Source organism: Amborella trichopoda, chromosome 7 (assembly GCF_054954075.1).
Source record: "Amborella trichopoda isolate Santa Cruz 75 chromosome 7, AtrichopodaSantaCruz75HAP2 v2.0, whole genome shotgun sequence".
NCBI lineage: Eukaryota > Viridiplantae > Streptophyta > Magnoliopsida > Amborellales > Amborellaceae > Amborella > Amborella trichopoda.
Window position 1 is genome coordinate 16,501,406 of NC_142342.1, and position 16,478 is coordinate 16,517,883.

Here is a 16,478-nt window from a genome sequence, read left to right on the forward strand (position 1 = left end):
AATTATAATCCAAGTAGAACTTAAAACAAATCATTTTTAATCTGTGACTTTATTTCAGAAGTCTAGCCTGAAATTCAACCAAGAATGTGATTGGTACCCATTTACTGAATGAAAACATCTACTTGAGGAAAAGAAAAAAAAATCACAAGGAACAAGTTTAAGGCAAAATTTTGGTGTGAAGTTTGAATTTTTCAAACCTCGCCAACATCTAAAGGAAACACATCTTGAACATCTTGCTTTTATCAGTTAAATGAAGAAAAAGGCTCACTGCTTTTTATCAAGCATGATTAACAATACATCTCTATGGTACTTTGAGAAAGGGTAATGACAACAGCCCAAAAGCCCTTTCTTTCTCAATACACCTGCATGCCATTTGCCCATATTTTCACCTGCTACAAATTCAAAAGCCCTCAACATAAAAAACTCAATGTCTTGGGGTAAATCTTAAAATCACAAACATTCCACATCGATTCTCCACATCAAATTGTAAAAACATGATTTCTTTGAATATTCTTTTTTTCTATAAATAATTTTTGCACATTAATTCCTAGTATTAGCAAAAGTTACAAAAAAAAAATAAGTGCAATCGATCTGCAAAAGAAAAATAAAAAAGAAATCCAAATTTTTGCTCTATAATCACTTTAGAACTGAGAAGAAAAAGGAGCAATAAAAGAAGAGAAAGGAACTAAAATTTTTTATTTACTGTGACTCACAGTGGGTGGATCACTGTAAATAAAACCCTTTTACTCCAATGATTAGAATTGTGCTCTCATATGATTGGCTAGACCGGTGATTTTTGAGTAATAATTTGGCGATTGATTCTGTGATTTATTAGGAAATTTGAGTTTTGAAGTAAGAATTCGATGATTTATTGGGGAAAAAAACGTAGGTTTTTGCTTTGGGCTTTGGAAAAAAATTAGGTTTTCCACAATAGATAGTTTTCCATTGAAAAATACTCACTATAAAAATATTTCATGAATTTGATGCATAGCATTGTAAATCATAGGGTTTTATTTATAAATCTCGTTTTGGAAAAAAATTGGGTTTTCTTCTTTATTTGGGTTGGAGTATATTCAAAGATTATGGGTTGGGTTCCAGCAAAAAATTCGAGATGATACGATATCACTAACCCGGATTGGTGCCTTAAATAGAGGAGGGGTGTCGTCAATTGCAAGAGGAGGGGGTGGCGTCTGTTGCAATAAGATTCGCAGAGGGTGGCGTTTGTTGCAGCAAGCTTCGTAGAGGGTGGCATCTGTTGCAGCAAGCTTCACAGAGTGAGGATAAGTTATCTCCAGATCTGCATGGGCTTTGCATAGAGGAGAGAGCGTGAATGAGAGAGAGGGCAGAGGAGAGAAGAGGGCGAATGAGAGAGAGTGGAGGCTCGCAGAGCAGAGGAAGCGGGAGGAGGGGTAAAAGGAAACTTTTCTAGGTTTGAAGCATTTGAGCAAAGCACACCCTTTCGCGTGCAGGGTTTCCAGCCAATCCAAACCCTTCATTTCGTTTTGTTTGAACGAAATCGTTGTTTCTTATCGCTTATATATATATATATATATATATATATATATATATATATATATATATATATATATAAATGCTAATATTAGCCCATTAGCCCATATGAACATATGCGTTCATATGAGCCCAATGGCCCAGATTGAATCTAGATCGATTTAGCGGTCACGACCTCATTTCGTATTTGAATTTTAATTAATTTTTTAAAAATTTAAATAATTGAAAATTTTAGCGGTGTGTTTCAAAAATAAGATAATCTAATAAAAATATCACAAAAATAATTTACAAGAAATAAAGTGACCAAAATACCCTTGACAAGTTTTGGGGGTATTTTGATCAATTTATTTATTACGAATTATTTTTAAAATATTTTTATTAGGTGCGACTTGATGAGAATAATGGATGTCTAAAATTTCAAGTTATTTGGATATGAATAAAAAAATTTAAAATTCAAACACAAAATAAGGACGTGACCGTTAAATCGGCTCAGATTCAATCTGGGCAGTTAGGCTCATATGTTCGTATGAGCTAGTAGGCTAGTCTCTGCATTTTTCATATATATATATATATATATATATCTCACTTTCAGAATAGAGGATATCTTGATTTTGTTCATTCTTAACAGTCCATTGACGAGTATTGGTTAAAATCTGATTTTTAGAGTTTCAGGGAGGTGAAAATCCCACCATCCTCTTAACCAGTAAATCCACAGACTATGGCTTTGGCGACTTCTTGATCTTGGTTGCCAACCATTTTGCAGGCTGAAGCATACATTGTCATATGTTTCATAGTATCTAGTACTGGGGTTTCAGCTATGCCATCAATATTTCAATTGACTATTGACCTTCCAAAATAGGAAGTTGTATGTGATATTAAATCTTCTTCAAATTGAATATCAACTGGTGTGGGTCTAAGATGATAAGGTCTAGCAGTAGCAGGTTTCCAACCTTTACCATATGCTATTCTTTGAATGTATGGATTTTTTGATTCTGTGAAGGCTATTGTCTAGTGTTCAATAGTGTCTTCTATTACTGGTATTTCTTCTTGGAGAGTTAAGGTAGAAGATTCTGGTATTAATTTGGATTTACCTTTTATGTCTTTTATGCCTAGATCAGCTAAATTGGATATAAGTTGATCCATTAAAGTTTTATTATTTTCAATCATACTGAATCTATTTAATGCAGGAGGAGGTTTAAATAATAAAGTCTTTTTCAGTTCTGGAATTGGATTTGGCCTGATCATATTTTCTATTCATATAGTTTGTTTTCCTATGGATTGCATATATAAATTAGTATAATTATTTCGTTCAATAATATGAGGGATTAATTCTGTTCGATGAACAATTTCTCTTGTTGTCATTTTGTAAGGAGTAGCTCTTGTTTCAGAAACAAGTGAACTCTCTCCTTCTTTGTTATTAGATCCTTTTATAATAATACTTTTTTCTGGAGGATGTATACTGGTTATATTCAGACCTTCTATTGTTTGATATGTGGTATATTGATTTTCTATGGTACTTATTATATTTTTCTCAAAATTTGGAATTTCAACTTTTCTTTCTATTAATGTTCTTCATAACCATGTAAAAAATCGTATATTACATGTTTTTGTTTTATATAACTTATTATATCTTTTGTGGAATAATTCTATTAACCTGGGTTGAAATCTTTTTAAATACCATTCTCTTATATCTTTATTTTCTTTAAAAAGATAATCTTGTTCTATCCATTGTTTAGATAAAGGTTTAGTGAGAGTCAGAATATGAAAATCCATTTCTGTATCAGACAGATCTGGTTCAGTTTTTAATGTGGGTTGATATTGTGGAATTACTATATTATCTTTTGTTCTTAATAAACTTTGTATTTTTGGAACTATTATGAAACTAATATAGCATATGAACCTAATTTAGCATATGAACCTAATTATGAAACTAATTTATGCCAAGATCTACTCTGAACCAATTATGAAACTATTATGAAACTAAATTAGCATATGACCCTAATTAGCATATGAACTTGAAACTAATTTAGCATAATTAAATAATTATGAGTCTAAACTAATCTTACTTATCCTAAGTACAAAAATAGTAAAACTAGAATGACTATCGAAAAAGGAGCTATATCTATTACTAACTAAGTAAAATAGGTATTCTCATAAATCTTAACACTTAAAACAATACGAATTAACATAACTTTTATGCAAGCTTTATATAAACATACTGTTTACAATATACAGACGAACAAGACTAACTTACTGTGTAAAGCATAACAGAAATTTACAGTGACAACATTTTGAGTACAGAATAAAAGTTACAGATGAAAAAACAAACTTAAAACAAAATTACAATATACTTACTTACAAAGTACAAATGCAGAAACTACAAAACGACTTTCACTCAGGTGGACAGAATCTTGGTAGATCCTGTAAATGACAATCACACATCACACTCTAAAACTTAATATTTTACAAGAGAAAGGGAGAGAAGAAGAAGAGAGCAGGAGAAGAGTATTCTTTTGAGCTTGTGAACTCCTAAAATCTTCCGATGATTTTCGAATGAGAAAAGGTCTTCTATTTATAACCCCCGGACTTCAAATGTTTCTTCATTGTATTTCAGTCTTATACAGGTGGCAAGATTCGTTGTAATTATGAAGTCTCCAGGTGGCAAGATTTGCTGCAATTATGAGGAGAAGACGGAAGTAAGTGAATGCTTTTTGTAGTGGGAATCTTTCGTGGCAGGTACGTTGAGAAGGAAATAGTTGGCTGCTTTCATGGCGTGGTGAATTGATTTGAAAGGAGGCGGCACAGACTGTCTTCAATAGTGAGGGAATCTTTCTTTAATTTTGTCGTATATAAGCAGTGGGCGTCTTATATCTTGTATGGTCGGTGAGCTTCTTGTCGTATACGGTCGGTGAGCATCTTATGTCTTATCAGGAGGGGCTTTGGTCATATCAACAGGTATTTTTGGTCTTGTCATAACAACTTTGAGCATTTTATATCATGTCACAAATTTTCTTTTATCATGCTTCAATATAATGTTTGTTTTTGAGACATTCCATGGGCCGATGTACCTTGGGCTTCTTCAATGGCATCTGTTTCTATGGTTGTTTTAGCTTCTTCTGAAAAAATTTCATATAGTTGTTTTTCTTGTTCAGCTCTGGTGGCTTGAGGATTGTGTTTCCTTATTTGAGATATATATTCAGATAAATTATTTGGGTTAAAATAAGAAGAAGGTTTGAAGCTAGTTGGCGCTGGTTTCAATATGATATGTTCTGGGTCTAAATTGTGGTAGACAAAGACGTTCCACCACTTCACAGCAATCTGCTTTCCTAAACATGGGATATATTCATAATTATTGATATTATTATCGGATATAGCAAATAAGCATTTTAGTATCTACGGTATCTGATAAAATGCAACAAAATATAAATGATAATTATTTTTAGGATTCTTCCCATTGTATTCAATAAACTTTTCTTGAGAGGCTTGCAAGGTTTCTGGCATTATTTGGAATAGTGATCCCCAAATTGTAAACCAATTTAGGAACCAATTTGGAACGGGTTCGATTACCACCATTTTGAATTGGAGGAACCATGTGTGTGAATTATATTGGTTTTAGATAGTAAGTATACGGTGCCAAGCATCAATTTAGTCAGAGAATCGATAATGTTTATTTGAGAAATCGGGAGATTGTAATTTTTTAGATCGTGAAGGGTCTGGGCGCCATTCACTGAAATTCAATATCTTTCGCATCTATATCTTTGAATATGATATAATCTTTGAATTCTTATGGTAATAATAAGTAAGATATATAGAACATGTTTCAAGTAGAATCATCTCAAACCACTCTCTGGTTTTCGTACCATTAGAGGGGTTCAGATTATTGCATAGGTAATATTTAGCCACTGTATTTGGGTCTTCTGAAGCATGTATGTTTTCAATAATGGCATCGACAATAAAAGCAATATTTTCATATGGGGATTTGTCTGAGGTTGTAGGTTTGCGGATAGTTGGAGATTGTATAAAAAGTGGGGTTTGAAGAGATAATGGTGCTTGGCTAGAATGTTGTGGATAGTTTAATGGACTATTTGGGATATTGGGTGAATACGGAGTCAAATCTCTGTTAGGAGATTGTATTGGGACAATATCTAGGGATATTTCCATCGTAGCCTTTCCTTTGGATTGTATGGTGTAGGTATTCATGATTTGATTCTCAATTGCTCTATTTTTATTGAATAATATTAATGGTAAAGATAATTCAGGTGGATCAAAGCGATCAGTATAGCCCTCCCTGCAAAAATTCACGGGTGAGAAAATCAAGAAGGTGATTAGTAGAACCTTGGAGATGTTCAATAGAAAAATCGAAGAATAGTAAAGATTCTTACCATCTGGAAAAAATTTGTTTCGAAACCAAGTTTTGCTCGTCTTTTTCAACAATATCTTTAGCAGCTTTGCAATCAGTGTGAATGAGAAAATGAATATTTAAAATATTAATTTGAAATTTGGTAACACAATGTACAATAGCCAGTAGCACTTTTTTTATAGTAGAATAATTTGGTGGGTAGAATTTCAGGCTTTGGATGTATATCGCACCAATTGTTCAGTGGCGTTAATTCTTTGTTTTAATATTCCTCCTAATCCTAATTCAGAGGCATCACATTCAATTATTTTGAAAGTATTAGGTTGGGCTAAAGTTAAGTAAGGTAACTCCTTTGCTTTGAGTTTAATTTTTTGTACAGCTTGGGTATGTTCATTTGTCCATATGAGAGGATTCTTTTTAAGTCTATCATATAGTGGTTTAGCATCTAATGCTAAATTTTCATTGAAATCAACTATATATAATTTAAACAACCTAAGAATCTTTGTAATTCAATTTTATCTAATATAATATCTGGAAACTTATCAGCAAATTGAATAGATCGTTCTATTGAAATAATTGTTCCATGATGAATATGATGTCTTAAGCATCTAATCTTAGTTTGGCATAGATTAATCTTTTTAGCAGAGACAACTAGTTCTGCATGTTTAACTGCATTAATAAAAATATTAATATGTTTAAAATGTTGATCTATATTTTTAGAGAATACTAAGACATCATCAATATAGACAATCATGAATTTATAATATAGATTGAATACTTCATTCATAATCTTTTGAAATTTTGATGGCGCATTTTTTAGGCCAAATGGCATCACATTCCATTGGTATTGTCCGAATGGTACATTGAATGCAGTTTTATATTTGTCTTCTTCTTTTATTTGTATTTGCCAATATCCTGATTTTAAATCAAATTTAGAAAAAATTGTAGCCTTGGGTAATCTGTCTAATAAATCTTTTTTATTTGGGATTGGATATCATATCCATTGAAGAACTTTATTTAATGGTTTATAATTTATTACTAACCTGCGCACACCTCTTTTTTTTTCAGTATTTTTATTTACATAAAATGCAGCACAGCTCCAATGAGATGTACTTGTTCTTATTAATTTTTTGGCTAATAATTCTTTTATTTCATTTTGGCATGTTTCTAATTAAGTAGAATTCATTTGGACAGGTCTTGCTTTTGTTGGTATTTTTTTATTCTTCAAATCCAATTTCATATGGCAATCTTACAATGTGTTTTTTCCTAGTCCAAAAAGCATTTGGTATGTCACTACAATTTTCCTGTTCAATCTTTTGTTTGATTTGGTTTTGTATTTCTTCTTTTTGTAATGCTTCTTCAGAATTTCTATAAAGAATTTTTTCTTTTAATGAGTACAAAAATGATTCTTTATTTTGAATAATTTTTTTAACATTATTAACTTCTTTGAGTTTGGGTTTATCTATGAATTCAAATATGATTTTATTTTCAGCTATGGAAGTTTCTACTCCTTCATGAGTTATTAGTATTGGATATAATAGAGTAAGAAATAGAACTCTTAATATTACTGATTGACTTAGTCCTTTTACCATAGTAAAAGGTATAGGAAAATAATGTTCTTTATTACATACTCTAATATTGGATAATTTATATTTTATAAATAATCTACTACCATTAGCTGTATTTAATATTTGAGCAGTTTTATCGAAATATTTTGTAGGTACTAATCCTTCATTAATACAGTTTAAATCAGCTCGTAAGTCTATGAGTGCTATTGAATGAAACTCATATTCTTGATTAATAATAATTTTAACTTTAACAAACCATTTTTGAGTTATTATTTTATTGAGTATATTTACAGATGTATTAGTATCTATTTTTTCTATTTGTGTTCCTGATGTTTCAGGTGTATCTACTAATTGGGTAAACTCAATTTCATCTGAATTAGTTATTTCCCCATTCACCTCATTTTGTAATTCTAATATTTTAATTCTATTTTTGAGATGATTTATTTCTTTTTTTACTTCGTTGGCCTCTTGTTTTAATTTAGCTATAGTAGGTTCTTTTTGTATATATTTTTTTTGATTAATTCTTTTCATTATATCAACAAAATTATACTCATCTGGGGGTTTTATTAAAGGAGTGGTTTTAGATTTTGATTTTGTAATATTAATAATCTGAGTTAGAATTTCTCTTTTCTCATCAGGGTTATTTATTTTATCTATAATATCTAAGATCAATGAATATTCTTTTGATAACATATTCCAAGATGGTACACTACATGATCATTCCATATCAGAAGAGCTTGAAATTATAATATTTTCATCTTATATTTGTCCTATAAGGGAAATATCACTACTACTATCATTTTCTGAGCTTGAGGTAGATTCATTTTTATTTATTTGGATAATATCATATATTTGATTCCTTATATTTTCATCTAATATAATTGCATTTAGTTTTTTCTTAACTTTACATGTATTTTTATAATGGCCTACTTTGCCACATTTATAACAAATAGGTATTTTTCTTTTGCCTTTTCTATATTGGTCTTTAGGCAAGGATTTTTTTATATATTTTTCTTTTTTCTTTCTTTTATATAATTTTCTTTCTTTCTTTCCTGGTCTATATTTTTTATGTTTATGTTTATGAGTTTTATCCTTTTGTTCTATATGATAACTAAATTGTTGACAAACATCTCCTAGTTCTTTTTTACCTGTCATATTATGTTTATTTGATAATAATTGAAAGTTTTCTTGATTACTAGTTACTGATACTCTTTGTTCTACAGTTTTTATTGCATAACCTACTTTTAATTTAAAAGTTCCTTTATTATATATATCTGAAATAAATTCCTTAGGTAATTCCAATTTGAAATTTTTTTTTCAATATTATCTATTACAACTTCTTCTTTGTTTTTTATCCTTAGAGTATTACTAGCTTGTGGTAGTGCATTACTTGATAGATTCTTAATGAAATTTGCCATTATTAGGTTGCGGATGAGTACTTTTTCTGGCTACCTCTTACGTCTTTTTTACCTCAGCGGCTCTCCTGACCTTAACGGTCTCTCGACTGGGTGCTCTTAAATCTCAACTCTCGGACTAACTTTATCTAATGGTAAATATCAGTCGCGTTTCTACCTTATAACATAATAACACTTACTTGTAATGCTCCTTAAATAAGAAACAAAGATTTATGTTGCTAACAGAGTTATCTACAGAGTTGGCTCTGATACCATTTTATGCCAAGATCTACTTTGAACCTATTATGAAACTATTATGAAACTAATTTAGCATATGAACCTAATTTAGCATATGAACCTAATTATGAAACTAATTTAGCATAATCTAAATAATTATGAGTCTAAACTCATCTTACTTATCCTAAGTACAAAAATAATAAAACTAGAATGACTATCGAAAAAGGAGCTATATCTATTACTAACCAAGTAGAATAGGTATTCTCATAAATCTTAACACTTAAAGCAATACGAATTAACATAACTTTTATGCAAGCTTTATATAAACATACTGTTTACAATATACAGACGAACAAGACTAACCTACTGTGTAAAACATAACAGAAATTTACATTGTAAAACAAAACAGAAATTTACAGTGATAACATTCTGAGTACAGAATAAAAGTTACAGATGAAAAAACAAACTTAAAACAAAATTACAATATACTTACAAAGTACAAATGCAGAAACTGCAAAACGACTTCCACTCGGGTGGACAGAATCTTGGTAGATCCTTTAAATGACAATCACACATCACACTCTAAAATTTAATATTTTACAAGAAGAAGCGAGCAGGAGAAGAGTATTCTTCTGAGCTTGTGAACTCCTGAAATCTTCCGATGATTTTCGAATGAGAAAAGGCCTTCTATTTATTACGCCCGGACTTCAAATGTTTCTTTAATTTCATATATGTGAAAAGGGCTAATCCTTTAGCACATATTTCTGTTGATAATTCTCTTAGAGTAAATTCAAAATATTGTATAGTTCCACCATGTTTATTCTTTAATCTGATTCTAACTTTTTCAGCAAATAAATGTGGTAATCCTGAAATAAATTTTTCTTTCCAGTGGTCAAGGTGACTATCTTCTCGGGATAAGAGTCTAAAAAAGAAAACATCCTTGTACCATTTATAATGTGATAAAGTTAGATATCTCAAATTAGAAAGTAAGTCTTCAGATCTCGCTTCCATTATTGCAGTACTCCCCACAAAGTGAAGTGTTATAGTGTAAATGAGTGTATTAACAACACTTTTAGAATAGAGGATATCTTGATTTTGCTCATACTTAACAGTCCATTGACGAATATTGGTTAAAATCTGATTTTTTAGGGTTTCAGGGAGGTGAAAATCCCACCATCCTCTTAACCAGCCAGTAAATCCACAGACTATGGCTTTGGCGACTTCTTGATCTTGGTTGCCAACCATTTGCAGGCTGAAGCATATATTGTCATATGTTTCATAGTATCTAATACTTGGGTTTCAGCCATGCCATCAATATTCCAATTTACTATTGATCTTCCAAACTAGGAAGTTGTATGCAATATTAAATCTTCTTCAAATTGAATATCAACTGGTGTGGGTCTAAGATGGTAAGGTATAACAGTAGCAGGTTTCCAACCTTTACTATATGCTATTCTTTGAATGTATGGATTTTTTGATTATGTGAAGGCTATTGTCTGGTGTTCAATAGTGTCTTCTATTACTGGTATTTCTTTCTGAAGAGTTAAGGTAGAAGATTCTGGTATTAATTTGGATTTACCTTTTATGTCTTTTATATCTAGATCAGTTAAATTGGATATAAGTTGATCCATTAAAGTTTTATTATTTTCAATCATACTGAATCTATTTAATACAGGAGGATGTTTAAATAATAAAGTCTTTTTCGGTTCTGGAATTGGATTTGGCCTGATCACGTTTTCTATTCATATAGTTTGTTTTCCTATGGATTGCATATATAAATTAGTATAATTATTTTGTTCAATAATATGAGGGATTAATTCTATTCGATGAATAATTTATCTTGTTGTCATTTTGTAAGGAGTAACTCTTGTTTCAGAAACAAGTGAACTATTTCCTTCTTTATTATTAGATCCTTTTATAATAATACTTTTTTCTGGAGGATGTATACTGGTTATGTTCATACCTTCTATTGTTTGATATGTGGTATATTGATTTTCTATGGTACTTATTTTATTTTTCTCAAAATCTTGAATTTCAACTTTTCTTTCTATTAATGTTCTTCGTAACCATGTAAAAAATCATATATTACATGTTTTTGTTTTATATAACTAATTATATCTTTTGTGAAATAATTCTATTAACCTGGGTTGAAATCTTTTTAAATATCATTCTCTTATATCTTTATTTTCTTTAGAATGATAATCTTGTTCTATCCATTGTTTAGATAAAGGTTTAGTGAGAGTCAGAATATGAAAATCCATTTCTGTATCAGACAGATCTGGTTCAATTTTTAATGTGGATTGATATTGTGGAATTACTATATTATCTTTTGTTCTTAATAAACTTTGTATTTTTGGATTCATTCTACTTGAAGTGGAATATCTAGATGATTCACTAATGGCTATAGGTGATTCGTTAATATTTTTTGATAATATTGATTTACGAAGTATACTTGTATCATCTTTTATTAGTTGATTGGGGAACTGGATTTCTATTTTCCCGTCCTGATGTTCTAGGATTCTATCTGGAATATTTCTATTAGGTGCCTTTAAATGATGATTTTCATTGTCTATATTCCAAGCTTCTGGTAATTTAATATCTGACCATTGTATAGTTTTAGGAATTATTACATTTGATTTTTCTATATTTGTTTGGAAGAAAGTAGTTTTTCCTTTGTTATCCATTTGGACAGCATTTGGGCATAATGTATTCATTACTTTGTAATATATTCTATATACAATAGCGATATTTTGAGATCCTGGTAACATATCGAAACCTTGGGTTTTAAGATTCAATGATAATACTTTTAATATATTAGGATCAGTTAATGATATTGAATAATCTGGAAAATAGTTAAAATATATTGGTCCACTACATAAACTTGATTCAATCATTCCTAATAGAGAGTCAGAAAACTTATTGTGTCTATTATCTCTTAAACATACTAAGATAGAATTATTTCATCCTAATCTTCTTAAGGGTTTAATAGCTACTTGGATTAATCCTATATATAAATAATTATAGTTTTTAGTTCTGTGTACGTGTATTATTTTTTCTGATAATAATTGAAAGTTTTCTTGATTACTAGTTACTGATACTGTTTGTTCTACAGCTTTTATTGCATAACCTACTTTTAATTTAAAAGTTTCTTTATTATATATATATGAAATAGGTACCTTAGGTATATTCCAATTTATAATTTGTTTTTCAATATTATCTATTACAACTTCTTCTTTGTTTTTTTATCCTTAATGTATTACTAGCTTGTGGTAGTGCATTACTTGATAGATTCCTAATGAAATTTGCCATTATTAAGTTACGGATGAGTACTTTTTCTGGCTACCTCTTACGGCTTTTTGACCTCAGCAGCTCTCCTGGCCTTAACGGTCTCTCGACTGGGTACTCTTAAGTCTCAACTCTCGAACCAACTTTCTCGAATGGTAAATATCAGTAGTCTCTCTACCTTATAACATACTAACACTTACTTGTAATGTTCCTTAAATAAGAAACAAAGATTTATGTTGCTAACAGAGTTATCTACAGAGTTGGCTCTGATACCATTTTATGCCAAGATCTACTCTGAACCTATTATGAAACTATTATAAAACTAATTTAGCATATTAACCTAATTTAGCATATGAACCTAATTATGAAACTAATTTAGCATAATCTAAATAATTATGAGTCTAAACTAATCTCACATATCCTAAGTACAAAAATAGTAAAACTAGAATGACTATCGAAAAAGGAGCTATATTGTCACACCCCAAGAATTTACAATACTATTATTTCTGAGATGTGACAGTCAAAACATATATACATCTATTGATAGGACAAATTTACAGTGGCGAGGTCTTACAAAGTAAATAAAGAAAGCTAGCACAACAACAATATCTTCCAAGGTTGATCTTGACTAGCACTCAAAATGAATCCGCAGTTATCCTGAGAAAATGTTTACCATAGTTTGATGAGTTTGACTACTCAGTAAGTGATCATCATAATCCTAAAAAATAATCATGATTGAAAGATATCAATATTTTCAAAAAGAAGATCTATTAACAGAAATGTATCAACAGTTTCACTTTCAATAAATGTATGAAATGCACATAACACTTTAACGGCAATGCATAATTCAAAGGATTTCACAAAATACCCTACTGGCGTCCCAAGTAGGTCACCTATATAGCCCATCAGCGTCCTGATGGGTCCACGTAATCCCTATCGGCGTCCCAGATAGGTCCACTTAATCCCTGCAGGTCCACTTATACCTCACCGGCGTACCGGATGAGTCCACTTAATTTCTACCGACGTTCCGGATATGTCCACTTATACCTCACCGACGAACCGGATGAGTCCACTTGCATACTTAAAGTACTTCTAAATCTCTTTAAACATTCGAAAGCAGCAATATCATGTACTCAATGTATCACTGAAATCATTAATATGAATTTCACTAAAATCATTAATAACATTCACTTTCAATAACATTTCAAAAATAACCAATCAAATATTTTGGGCTCAAATTTAGAAAGGTAGCAGTTCGTAAAGACATTCTGGCATAATTGTCAATTTAATATGTATAGAAAAACTCTTATAGAAATTCAAGAATACAGAATTATCACAATTTATGGGATATCACTTCACAAATAAACATTTCACAACAATGCTATAATCAATTGCAAAAATATCAATTTTTAAATAATAAGGCAGTCATTTGCACATGAATTTTACAATATCTAAATATTCAAAAACAGTAGAAAGAATTCTCACAATTTTACTAACAACAGAAATATCACATTTATTTTTAATAATTTTACAGTATCTAAAATTTTCTAACAATAAACAAGAAAAATAAATAAATTTATTTTTCTAAGAATTTACAGCATTTAAAATTTCTAACATAGATAAAATATCACAATATTTATTAAAAGGATTATTTTTCAAGATAATGAGGTCACGTGCGCATAAAATTTATCGCGCCTAAAATTCATGATAATAAGTAGAAATAATTATTTCATTTCATTTTTAAAAAGAACGGATTATTTTTTGAGACAATGAAGTCACTTACACACAAAACTTATAAAATAAAAATCTTGGACGGAAATATCACTATTTATTAAAAACATACTATTTTTCAAAAAGACAATGTCACTTACATTAATTCCGAAATTGGGTGACCATCAGTTTTGGATGTGGGCTTATCATATGCATCATCGTAGTCTCGTGTGTATATAGTTCATAGGCCATGGTTAGAGAGAGAGGTTTACGGAGCGTAGAGATAGGGAAGGTTTTGAGATGAAGGTTGATGAGAGAAAAAGAGAAGCCTCATGACTTACAAACGCAGAGAGAAAGAAAGAGAGACACATGCTAATAAAAACCATACACCTCATATGCAAGGTGTACCTTAAAGAGGTGTCCTTATAAAACTTTAAGTAGTGGACCTAAGGTCCACCCAAGTAGAATTGAACCCTCAAGTATATTAACAATAATATCATTTATTTATTGTTAATATATATTATTGTTAATATAAAAGCAACAATATCCTAACGGCATATTAGTATTATTATTATTATTATCATTACTAATATATATTTATTATTTTATTTATTTATTTTTTATATTTATTTCTGTTAACACCATTAATATTATTATTATGATTTATTTTTATTTTATTTTTTGAAAGTTTAGGATTGTTACATATATCTATTACTAACCAAGTAGAATATGTATTCTCATAAATCTTAACACTTAAAGCAATACGAATTAACATAACTTTTATGCCAGCTTTATATAAACATACTGTTTATAATATACAGACGAACAAGACTAACTTATTGTGTAAAACATAACAGAAATTTACAGTGACAACATTCTTAGTACAAAATAAAAGTTACAGATGAAAAAACAAACTTAAAACAAAATTACAATATACTTACAAAGTACAAATGCAGAAACTGCAAAACGACTTCCACTTGGGTGGACAGAATCTTGGTAGATCCTTTAAATGACAATCACACATCACACTCTAAAACTTAATATTTTACAAGAGAAAGGGAGAGAAGAAGAAGAGAGCAGGAGAAGAGTACTCTTCTGAGCTTGTGAACTCCTGAAATCTTCCGATGATTTTCGAATGAGAAGAGGTCTTCTATTTATAACCCCCGGACTTCAAATGTTTCTTCATTGTATTTCAGTCTTCTACAGGTGGCAAGTTTCGCTGTAATTATGAAGTCTCCAGGTGGCAAGATTTGCTGCAATTATGAGGAGAAGACGGAAGTAAGTGAATGCTTTTTGTAGTGGGAATCTTCCGTGGTAGGTACGTTGAGAAGGAAATAGTTGACTGCTTTTATGGCGTGGTGAATTGATTTGAAAGGAGGCGGCACAGATTGTCTTCAATAGTGAGGGAATCTTTCTTTAATTTTGTGGTATATAAGCAGTGGGCATCTTATATCTTGTATGGTCGGTGAATTTCTTGTCGTATATGGTCGGTGAGCATCTTAAGTCTTATCAGAAGGGGCTTTGGTCATATCAACAGGTATTTTCGGTCTTGTCATAACAACTTTGAGCATTTTATATCATGTCACAAATTTTCTTTTATCATCGGGTCATGGGCTTTAATATAATGTTTGTTTTTGAGACATTCCATGGGCCGATGTATCTTGGGCTTCTTCAATGGCATCTGTTTTTGTGGCTGTTTCAGCTTCTTCTGAAAAAATTTCATATAGTTGTTTTTTAGTTCGGCTCTGGTGGCTTGAAGATTGTGTTTCCTTATTTGATATATATATTCAGATAAATTATTTGGGTTAAAATAAGAGGAAGGTTTGAAGGTAGTTGGGACTGGTTTCAATATGATATGTTCTGGGTCTAAATTGTGGTTGACAAAGACGTCCCACCACTTCATAGCAATCTGCTTTCCCAAACATGGGATATATTCATAATTATTGATATTATTATCGGATATAGCAAATGACCATTTTAGTATCCACGGTATCTGATAAAATGCAACAAAATATAGATGATAATTAATTTTAAGATTCTTCCTATTGTATTCAATAAACTTTTCTTGAGAGGCTTGCAAGGTTTCTGGCATGATTTGGGATAGTGATCCCCAAATTGTAAACCAATTTAGGAACCAATTTGGAACGGGTTCGGTTACTACCATTTTGAATTGGAGGAAACATGTGTGTGAATTATATTTGTTTGGATAGTAAGTATACATTGTCAGGCATCAATGTAGTCAAAGTATCGGTAATGTTTATTTGGGAAATCGAGAGATTGTAATTTTCTAGATCGTGAAGGGTCTGAGCCCCATTTACTGAAATGCAATATCTTTCGTATCTGCATATTTGAATATGACATAATCTTTGAATTCTTATGGTAATAATGAGTAAGATATATAGAACCTGTTTCAAGTAG

General features: G+C 30.5%; 1 long non-coding RNA gene across 1 annotated transcript; it reads right to left on the reverse strand.

Annotated features, from left to right (window-relative positions):
• Positions 1-251: 251 nt before the first annotated feature.
• Positions 252-1,496, reverse strand: LOC110006539 (uncharacterized). The gene is made up of 2 exons (XR_016058906.1): positions 1,131-1,496; positions 252-389 (listed from the first exon to the last, which is right to left on the reverse strand). It is a non-coding gene; the product is annotated as an uncharacterized LOC110006539 (long non-coding RNA).
• Positions 1,497-16,478: the final 14,982 nt, after the last annotated feature.